The sequence below is a fragment of the Anser anser genome, assembly GCF_964211835.1.
Source record: "Anser anser genome assembly, chromosome: 4".
Classification (NCBI taxonomy): Eukaryota; Metazoa; Chordata; class Aves; order Anseriformes; family Anatidae; genus Anser; species Anser anser.
Genome location: NC_139724.1, coordinates 65316493 through 65327114, shown reverse-complemented (window position 1 = coordinate 65327114; position 10622 = coordinate 65316493).

The following is a 10622-nucleotide window of genomic DNA, read 5'->3' as shown; positions in this document are numbered from 1 at the left end:
ACAGGCTCTAATGAACAAAATTACACTTTCTAACAGGAAGAAATGTTATAGTAAGAAAATGAGCCAGTTCTGCTAGTAACTCTTTAGATCTTCATATCTACATGTGAGATATTCCTGGGTTCCATGATTTTCCTTCCAAATTGACCTTGCTAATGTGAAGGGGAGGAAAAAAACACAGATGTTTTAGTCTCTGTGCTGTAGCCAGGAGACAGTTGCCAACTTTTTAAACAAATTTTTCAGTCCCTAAAAACCCAAGAGCACAAAAAGCTTTGAGGATGTGAAGCCACAGGTCTCAATACGGTGGTGCCATTTTAAGCCAGCATTATCTGAGCATTAAGCTTATCAGGCACAGCTGACAAGAGCTGTTTTAATGATAATGATCTACCTAGTCTGGCCATACACAGGCTCCTTCTCTGTTGACTTTTTCTTCCAGGAGCACAAGTCACTCTAATATAAAAAGACTAGATAGAGCTGTGGCAAACAAGAGCACACACATATCCCAAAGCATATTTCTGGCCCCTAGCCTGCGGCATGAAAATAGGCTCATGAGCTTCTGTGTAGTGACTGTGGTGTCTCTGAAAGTTTTGGGGGAGGTAAAATTTAGTATATGCCTGTACAAGGAGGCATTAATGCCATACAGAATTGGGTCTGAAACATTTTTAATCTTTTTTTTTTCAACTATTACCTTCCACTTGATTCAAATGTAAATGGAAAACAGAGTAGTCCATGTTACTTGTTTTTATAGCTGTTTTCTGGCTAGGTTCATAGCCTGGTTCTCAGGCACTCAAGGAATGTTAGCTGGACTCACAACACTGGAAAGCAACGATCCAATGCAAAACATTTCCCTTTATAATGGACACAAATCATGGCAATATTTCCATTCCTACTATTTTTCAAAAACCGACTTCATGAAACATAATTTGAGGCCCTAAACCACATGGTACAGACCTTGTAATGGTAAAATAAACAACAAAAAAATGCAAAATTAAATATTCTTTTACCTATGTTGAAACTTAGTTACTGTTTCTGAAAGGTGCCACATATTTTTCATTTCCACTCAGTTGTGGGTGGTTGTGGTGAAAGTAGTTTTCTTGAGAAAAATGCAGACCTTATATTGGTTCTGCTAAATGCGTTCGCTTTACTGCATCTGATGCAGAAAAAAAAAATAAAAAAAAATCAGGACTTGAAGTATGTTTCCTTCTGTGGCTCTTCATTTATCTCCTCTGAAAGTAATCTAATATTGGTCTTATCAGTAGCAGGTTACCCCTCATGTCTGGATCTGTTACTTGTGGTACAACGTACATGGTGCTTGAGAAGGCAAAGCATGCCTGACAAGCCACATAAAAACCGCAGGAATGTCGCAGGGTTTTTTCGTTAGTCTACCTTTGTCTGAAGGAATTGGCCATAAATCCCAGTGCCTTGAGCGTGCCTACCCAAAAATGATCACTGAGAGGTGCAGTTTGGCAGATAGCGCATCACACTGGTGTCAAAGGCTGTTTGGGAAAAGTCTCCTGAAAGTGGGCATAAAAATAAAATGGTTTCTTCAGAGAGCTGAACAGAGACCTCAGGTAAAGAAACCAGAATTCACAAGAATGATTAATGGAGCTCTTTGCACACTAATTCCAAATCATGAGTACATGAGGCACAGTTGATAATCAGATTAAGAACAGTTTACTGTCAACATCCAAATAATTAAAAAAAAATCACCCCAAATTCCTCATTCCCTAATGGTGTTTGCCACAACATAATGAAGCTCTCATTCAGCTCTCATTCAGACTGTTTTGGACAACAGACATTTGTAGAAAAACACTTTGTGTTGTGGATAACCTCACAGGAGAATGTTTTCTGCTTCCATTTAATTTAGAAATTATTCAAAAAAAAAAAAAAAGCTTTGGGTTTGCATCAGCATACTGGAAATCAGACATAGCTCATGGGTATAAAATCTTGCCTGTTTCTGGATGTTATCTGGGGAGACAGTGCTGACACTGCAGTTTCAAGCCTGATGTAACCATTCATCAGACATCTAATTTTTTTTTATTTTATTTTATTTTTGTCTAATATGTGCATATAAACCAATGCTGCTGCAATTTTGCTGATGGGAGATACTGTTTCCGAACTACCCACACATATATTTCAGAAGTCATCAAAATCCAGCACAGAATACAGATGTTCTCTATATTAATTAATTAGTTTGTTCTCTGTTGATATCGTTCCTGCTCCCTGGAAAGGCATCCTACAACACAACCAAGAGTAAAGAGAAGTTACATTGAAAACTGGAAAAGTAAAACCAGCGTATGTGGATGGAAGAATGGCAAAATTATGTATTAGGCCCTTGCTTTTGCTGTCTTCAGCAGGCCATAACCTGAAGTCCTTGTTCAATTCTTATTCCCCTCTTTAAACAACAACAACAACAAAAATAATTGAAATTAAAAAGTAATAAATAAGTGATGAATCAATTACGAGGCCGATCAGTATTGGGTGCATGAGTTGCCACATTTTGTAATTACCTAATGAAGTAACCCTCTTCCTTTCTTCTTTTGGCCTTCTTTGCTTATGACTATAACCAGCATAACTGTGATGCGTTTGGAGAAAGAGAATATGCTGATAAACCTCTGCATTTGGTTATGGACTTGAAGTAAACTTAGAGCAATTATCTATTCTAGTAGCAATATATCTTTAAAAGACTCCCTGAGACAGCTGTTTCAAAACAATAACAAACATGCATGGTTTACATCTGAGATTAGCTCTTCTATCACTGAGCAATGTTTCTGGAAAATATTTGAGGTGGAGCAGCATGGACTTGCCATTGAGGTTTTGTGGCAAAACATGCAAGAAGCAGAGATCAACATAGTGATTACAGTCACCTACTGAATTGCTCCAGTTTCTTAATTCCTTATTCCCACATGAAGAATTGAGGTCCTTAGGAAATGTTTTCAGAAGACATAAACTCTTCTTTTGCCAAAATAAGTGGATGATGTTCAAGGCTTTAGAACTTCTTGACAGAAGAAAATTCTTCCCCATAAACCAGATCCCCTGGGACCTGCTTCGTGCCAAGCACTTTTGAAATATAAATCTTTCTTACCTGTCTAGCTGAGCACTGAGCTTTTCTGAAACGCTGACCCTGTGATATTCCAGTGATAATGTCATAGAAAAATAACAAGTTACAAATGTCTGTTTCTTGGGGCTTAAAATGCAAAATACGTCCAGGATAAAATCCAGGTTGTTTATCCCTTAAAAATATATTTGCCTTTTATCTGAGCTGAAGAACTGTCTAGTAACTCCTTATAAATGTCTATCAAGGCTGTTAGCCTTTGCTAACATTCTACATCAACTGAGGGATGCTTTTATTAGGAACACTTTTCCTTTCAGAGGGATCATACCATCAGCATATTATAACAGTCACAGAGTCTCTGCTTCTTCTCTGGTCCCATATCATCTGACTCACTGTATTCGCATATATTCTTAATTATTTATAATTAGCACTTTAAAATGACAGGGGACATCTAAAAAAATTGGATGATACTACACTAAGCTATCACACTGACAAACCTTGCACATCCCTTATTCTGCCCAAACATGGCTCACTGCAGTACACACGTGCATTAGATACACATTTATTTGCACACATTTGCAATGTGTGCCCTATATGCTGACAGTGACGTTATTCCATGAATACAGATTTAGGCTCCTAAAGAGGCCCTTAAGTGGAATTACAGACTCCCTATCTCTTAACCTGCCACCACCTTTGTGTTTCCAGTTAATGAACTACATCTTTCTTCCCCCCTCATTCCATGTGTTCTTTTAAACACCATTCTAAGTAATTTAACTCTTGAACTGCAAAGGAGACTTTGCAGTACTGAGCTCTTGATTTCTTTTCAGGGGACAGATGACAAAACATTAGCTATAGCCCTACTTAACTGATTTTAGCTGATTTAGTCCTGCTTGGCTGATTTTACCTTGTATATAATAAAAGCAAGAGACAAACCAAGATCAAGTAAGTACAATCTTGCAAACACATATTGGTTGTCATCAGTACATTAAAAAAATCAACACCTTGACTTTATCAAGGCAACAGAGATATTAGTTTTATGTACGTGTGCGGGACATAGATATAAATTAAGAGTTTATAAGCCTTCAGCTTTAATTTATACTTGTACTACTTAAATTCTTATGTACACAAAATACTCATGAAATGTTTGTGGTAATCAAATTTCTTGACAGAGAATTCTCACAAACATTTGAATTGCAAGTATTAGTGTCCACTAATGCAGATACCTTTGAGGAAAAAACAGCCTGATGAATGTAAAACACATCATAAACCTAACAAAATAGTCTCCTGAAAGAACAGCAAATTACTGCCTTTTTTTTTTTGGAGTAGCTGCTTTTCTAGTACCTGCATTTCCTTTCATGTTAGAAATATGCATTTTGGTAGAGGTCAGTATCCAGAATTGTTAGTGTAATCATGGTTATCATCAAATCCACTGAAGGAGTCTGTCACAGTTCCTCTCAAAGTGTAAGTCCAACTGCTTAAAAGCATTGCCTAGTAATGCATCTCTGAAAACGTTATTTATTATTTGATTCCCCAAAGAGGGGACATATAACATACTATAAGTTGCTAAGACTCACGATGCTGCTTCTGCAACAGGTGATTTATATTCCCAAGGGACTTACATGCACTTGGAGATCATGTGGAGAGCATCTGAGATCAGCTGGGAACCATTAGGTACATTGCAAGATTAGACCCACGTGAGGTTGTCCCTAGAATTACCTTTTTTGCTCATCATTAACCATTTCTACCTCCTTTTCTTTCTTAATCACTTTATTTGTTTCAAGGGGACTGATACAGCCCTTAAGGCAGTCCCATAATGATACTAATTAATTAATAATTGGTAGCAATTTGGGTGTGTTGGAAGAGTTGACCTCGGATAATTCATGCATTGTGACATGATGTACTTTACAGTGCCAGCAGCAGAAACAGCAGGAGTGCCATCCTCCAGCTGCCAGAACTAATTATAAGCAGTTTGTCTTTTCCCTCAATGGCAGATTCTGTTTGTTTCACAACAGCCGATTTAAAAGTCACTTTTAATATCATCGTCAACAAAATAATACCTGGAAAAAATGTGCTCACTTTTGACCAAGAAACTTTAGAATGATTTGGATTTCCATGGCTGCTTTTGTTAATTCAAACAGTGAACAGAAGGCAAAAAGCAGATGGAAAGTCTCTCACAGGAAAATATAAAAACTGGTATTGCTTTTGCATGACTAATGTGGTGCTAACAGGTTAGTTAACTCAGCAACTTAAAACGCAAAGTCACTTTCTGAGGCTCTTATGTTCTATGACCAAGCTTATGACAAAGGACCACAGGCTATGCTCTCTGTGAAAATTACATCTATGTAAGTCTTAGTGGGAACAAGGTGCTGAGAAAGTCAAGTAGTCTTACAGAACTATCCCAGTGTTCATTAAACTAGAAGGTAGCTCACTTTTATGAATTCTCCTCCTTCCTGTTACTCGGTGCACTTACATACTCACACCATTAAAACCCCATCTTAAAATTTCATTCTTCCTCTATAGTAAGGTGAAAAGGTTAATTCTCAAGGGACTAATCCTGTGAGGTGCTGAGCTCTCTCAGCTCCCACTGACTTCAAAGCTAAATATTTGGTTCACATGAAAGCCTCTTTAATTCCCCATTACTGTAAGGTATACTTGTATACAACAGTGGGAGCAGTTGTCATTATAAATCAGACAGTTTATCAGGGGAGCTATTCTCCAGGGCAGAGCAGATTCTAACACACCACGACATACTTTATTTGTTAGCCTCAATTCCACAGGAATTTTATTCAGGCAGACACCTCAAGGCATGCATCTTTTCAAAGTGTTTAGGCAGGAAGCGAAATTCAAATTAGATACACTTACGATGCAAATGCATTATTATTTAGCTCAAAACGACTGAGGCTCAGGGGTCGTAAATCCTGCCATAAAGAGATCTTTCAATTACCTTCTGTTCAGTGAATCAGAGAAGAGGAACCCTTTCCCTGGCTTTTTCATGCAGAACAAATTTGACTCCCAAACAAATATCAATCACCATAATACTCTATATTTTGGCCTCTATATAGACGTAACTCCAAGCTGTTTTATATGGGGTTTTCTTTTAAGACGGTGTCAAACCAAAACCTTGCATCTTTAGTGTGACTGAAATCTGAACCCAGTCTTGAATGACTCCTCCCTTTGTGAGCTGTGCCAAAGCTCCAGAGTAAAGGATATTGGAAACCCAGAGTCAGACCTAGATATGATTTAAGAACGATTTTCTTTCCTTTAAAATTTCATTTCTTCAACAGCTCATCCCTGTCCTTCATTCCGAGCCAAACTGTATTACTCCTTGCTCTTTAATTTTTCCACAGCGTGACTTTTTCTGGTGGCTCATGTTTCCCTTCACCTCTTTGCTTGATGTTTGGCTTTCCTAACAGTCACCCAGTTGCCTCTGGTTCTCCTGCCTTCCTGTCCCCAGATGCGTCAATCTGTTCTGCAGGCCACCTGCCCATTGGAGATATTGACACTGTGGTCATTCATTATCCACCATATTGACCACAATGGCCATCACAGACACCTTGAATCCTTTCATTAGTTACTCTTATTCCACTGCATCAAATTCACATCTTTTCCCCCTCAGAACCCCATGAACCCCTCCTTTCCCTTGCTTCTCTGTTTTTATGCTGCCCTCCTGCTTTGCCATTCTTCCAGTTACACTGATCAGCTTCACCCACCTCCTCCACAGCACTGCCACATTTTACATTGAGTTTTATTGGATGAGACATTGGGAAGTTTTTATGTCTCCTTCTGCTTTGATCTTCTGGACAGGTATAAGAGCAACATCTCTTTACATAGTTCCTCAAAACGTGTGTGAACTCCTGTGTTCACAGACAGAGCATAGGCTGGGAGTGTCCCAGTAATGGTGAAGTGCTTGTAGTCAGCATAAGGTTTCAATCAATATAGTTCTTGGCATGTATATCCACACGCTAGATTGTCTGTGGGAAATTTCAGTTTTGTCATAGCACAGTGATGATTGTATAAATGCTGGTTTAAAGCTTCTGTGTGGCATAAAATAAAGGAAATATATGTCTCTTCAGATACACAAAGACATCACAAAAAAAAATCAAAAAAAAAAAACAACTTTCTCTGACATGGAGAAACTGTAAGGTCAAGTTCTCAGTTCCTTATGTTTAAAAATATACATATCTTTAGGCTCATATTTAAATACCACTTGAGGCCATATTTATAGCAATGCACATATTCCAATAATATTTTATGCAACTAGATATTGTATGTATGTTCAGTAGAACCACATTTAAATATATCCTCGCAGAGAAACTTGCTAGTTCACAGGCATCAAATTAAAATTTTGATTGTGTTCTAAGTGTATGCATGTATCTTCTCACATACAGAATAAATAAATTGCTGTATTTTGCAGTGTATTTTAAATGGAAGCACGCTTTTCAAAAATAACGGTGTGGCTGCAGTGCTGGTGAAGAGTGCCAAATAAATATCTTCAGAGACTGCAGTTTTCTATGGGCTTCGTCCAGAGACTATTACTTTACATCAACTATTAGAGAAGAAGTATGGGTCCTGTGGTTAGGGAATAGAGCTATGTGTCCAGAGGTCAGGTTTCCATTACCCACCCTGCTGGACCTGCTGCTTAACCTCAGGCGAGTCACCTGATCACTTTGTAACTCAGTTTGCCCATCCATGAGGAGGGCTTAATCTTTCCTAGCTACTCTGTAGGAAAGCTCTGCGGTGTATTTTGCTAATGTTCATAAAGTGCTTTGAAATGTTTGACTTGAAAGCAAAGCACATCTCTTGTGGTTGTGTTTTCATCCACAGAACTGGTACTACCTTTATAGTCATGATACAAGGTCTCCAATGCCACTAATAAAACTAAGCCCTAATGATAAAAATGGTTCCCATAAACTTCCACATTTTTTTCTTTTCTCTTTTCCTCCTTTTCTGTCAACTCAGGTGATTTTTTTTCTTTTTTTTCCAAACTAAAAAGACAAAGGTCCAAAATAAATTAATTTACTTTACAGAATTCCTCACTCAATTTCAACCAAAATGAGAACAATAACAACAACAACAACCACATTTTAAATTAATTGATAAAGTAGTCCTTTTGTAAATTAGGCTTTATGAGTATGTGTGGCAAATAAATACAATGGAAACAACCACAGAGCCATAGCTTAAAAGATACTATCACTGGTTCCTGAGTTTGTGCAGGCCTGCTTAGGTCTTTATCTGTGATTCCACTACCTAAACAAAAGCTTATCTTTCTTTTACTGTTCTTATCTTGTTCGTCAGTCGATTGTTTGCTAAGTATCTCAGTGAACAAGACCCAAACAAAAATGGCTGTTCATGTATAATTTGTTTGGATCAGATTAAATTGGAAAGAAGGTAAAAGTGAGAGACAGAGAAAGTAGAATAGTCATTACGAATGAGTAGCGGAGGTCAAAATGAATTAGCAAACATTATGTTTGAAGTTTTCTCTTCCTTTTGTCTGACTTTTCTGAGTAGTTTCTGGCAGAGGGTAGCTATAATAGCATGTCCAAAGGAAATTCTTTAGCTGATGTGAATTTGAAATGTCTCTTATTATTGTAACGTAAGAAAACGTCTTGGGAAGAATAAAAGGGTCTAACACAATTATGGCTAACATAGTTAGCTCCCTTTGTCACACTGTTGCCTGCTGACAATTCTTCCAGTGACTGCTATTACTTTCTGTTCTACCATGCATTTCTCATACTGATTCATTTTACTGTTGTATCAGTGCAAGTCTTTGAAATTGATCCTACATTTCTTGCAACTCCAAAGGACTCAGAGCCCTCACTGGGATGTGATTTGGAAGGGAGAAACTAGTCGTGTTAAAGTTCTTTGTTGTTCTGTTTTTGTATCACAATAATACCTGTATCTGAGATTTGGACTCTGTTTTGTTCAGAAGCGGCACTATCTTATGACCTTATTTCAAGTAGATAAGGTAATCAAAGGATGCCTGGGGAATTAAAAACCTTGCAGGATGCCATGACTTGCCAAAGGCACAGCATGCCGGCAGCGGCAGAGCCAGGATTCTGGAGTTCTGTTGTGCTTCAGCAGCATCCGCAAGCTGCTAGTATAGGTATGTTTCCCACTTCTTGCTCTCTCCTCAGCTTTTCTTTACTTCACCCTCTCAGAGACCTAAATCCAGAAGAAAAATAAAGCTATTTAGTTGATGCCCCTTCATTCTACAAGATGGATAATTTTGTTAGGGATCCTTCCTCCACTCCTTCTGGCCTGTTTTTAAGATAGACTGTTGATTTAAAACCAAAAAGGAAGCTACAACAACCTTATGTAAACTCACACCCTTACATAATCTTCCAATGGTTACTGGCTCCCATTTAAAAAACTGCATGATTTATTTTTATTTTGTATTTGTCAGGTTTCAGTATCCAGATGCTGAGCCTTGTCATATATTTGTTTGATAGAAAAAATCTCCCAACTAAATGGATGATTTTGAATGGTCCTACGCTTCGTTTAGATAAATTAAAAAGATTTTCAGTCTTCTCCGTAGATCTTTGTAGCTCTTTTCTTTACTTCTTCTACATTGTCAGTATTTTATTTTAGGAGAATGAGACTCCGAACTTGGTACAATATTGTCCAAAAGACCATGTACAATTGTAATACTTCCCTTCTGTTTGACTAGTCCTCTGCTCATATGTCCAGAGATCTTCCAGCCATGTCACGTTCAGTTCATTATTTACCATGACGATTAACAGTAGAGAACCTGTATGTGTCTCATACCTCTGTCCACACAGTCTTGCCAGCCTCCCGCTGCCAAAAGATACTCTTTCTAGACAATTTAACCTCCCCATTTAACCAAATCCCCTCCTCCACTGAGTTACATTTCCTCCCATGCCAATCCTCACATCTCCCTAAGTCATCCGAATTCTTCCTTGCTTAGACCTTCACTGAGTTCCGTAAATTCCACAGATGATTTTTCATCTGTGTTGTGAGCGTGTCCAACAAGACGTGATCAGTGCTAGCAGTAGGGAAATTATTTACATCAGAGACAGTTCAAAATTAAAAGTCCCTGCCATTATTTCTACCTGTCCCCAAAGTCTTTCTCTGCTGTATGTAAAAAGTTGGAAAAGGGAAATCACTAGAAAAGGAGTGGAAAGAAAAACATGTAGCTGTGTTCTTTCAACAAACTACCTAGTCTACTTTTCTATGCTGTACATACATATATATCCTTTAAAAAAATAAAAATTAAAAAAAAAAATCCAGTGATGATATCCTTCCTTTTCTCTACCCATTTAATGGAGACATTCTCAGGATTATTCAGTCCATCATGTGCTTTGAGATCCTCAGTTCACAAAGAAATATAGTTACTCATTTGCAATTCATACAACATTTAATAAGATTCCCCCATGCTCCCAGAGTGATGAAATCAAAAGTAATATTAAACACCCCTCAGACAACAAAATGCCACCCCGAAGACTCTGAGGGGACCTCCTCTGAAACTCCATGATGGTTAGTAGATTGACAATTCCAAAGGCACAACTTGTTTCAGACTGTGGTACCTGCCAGAAGGCTTGGTCCGTTCATA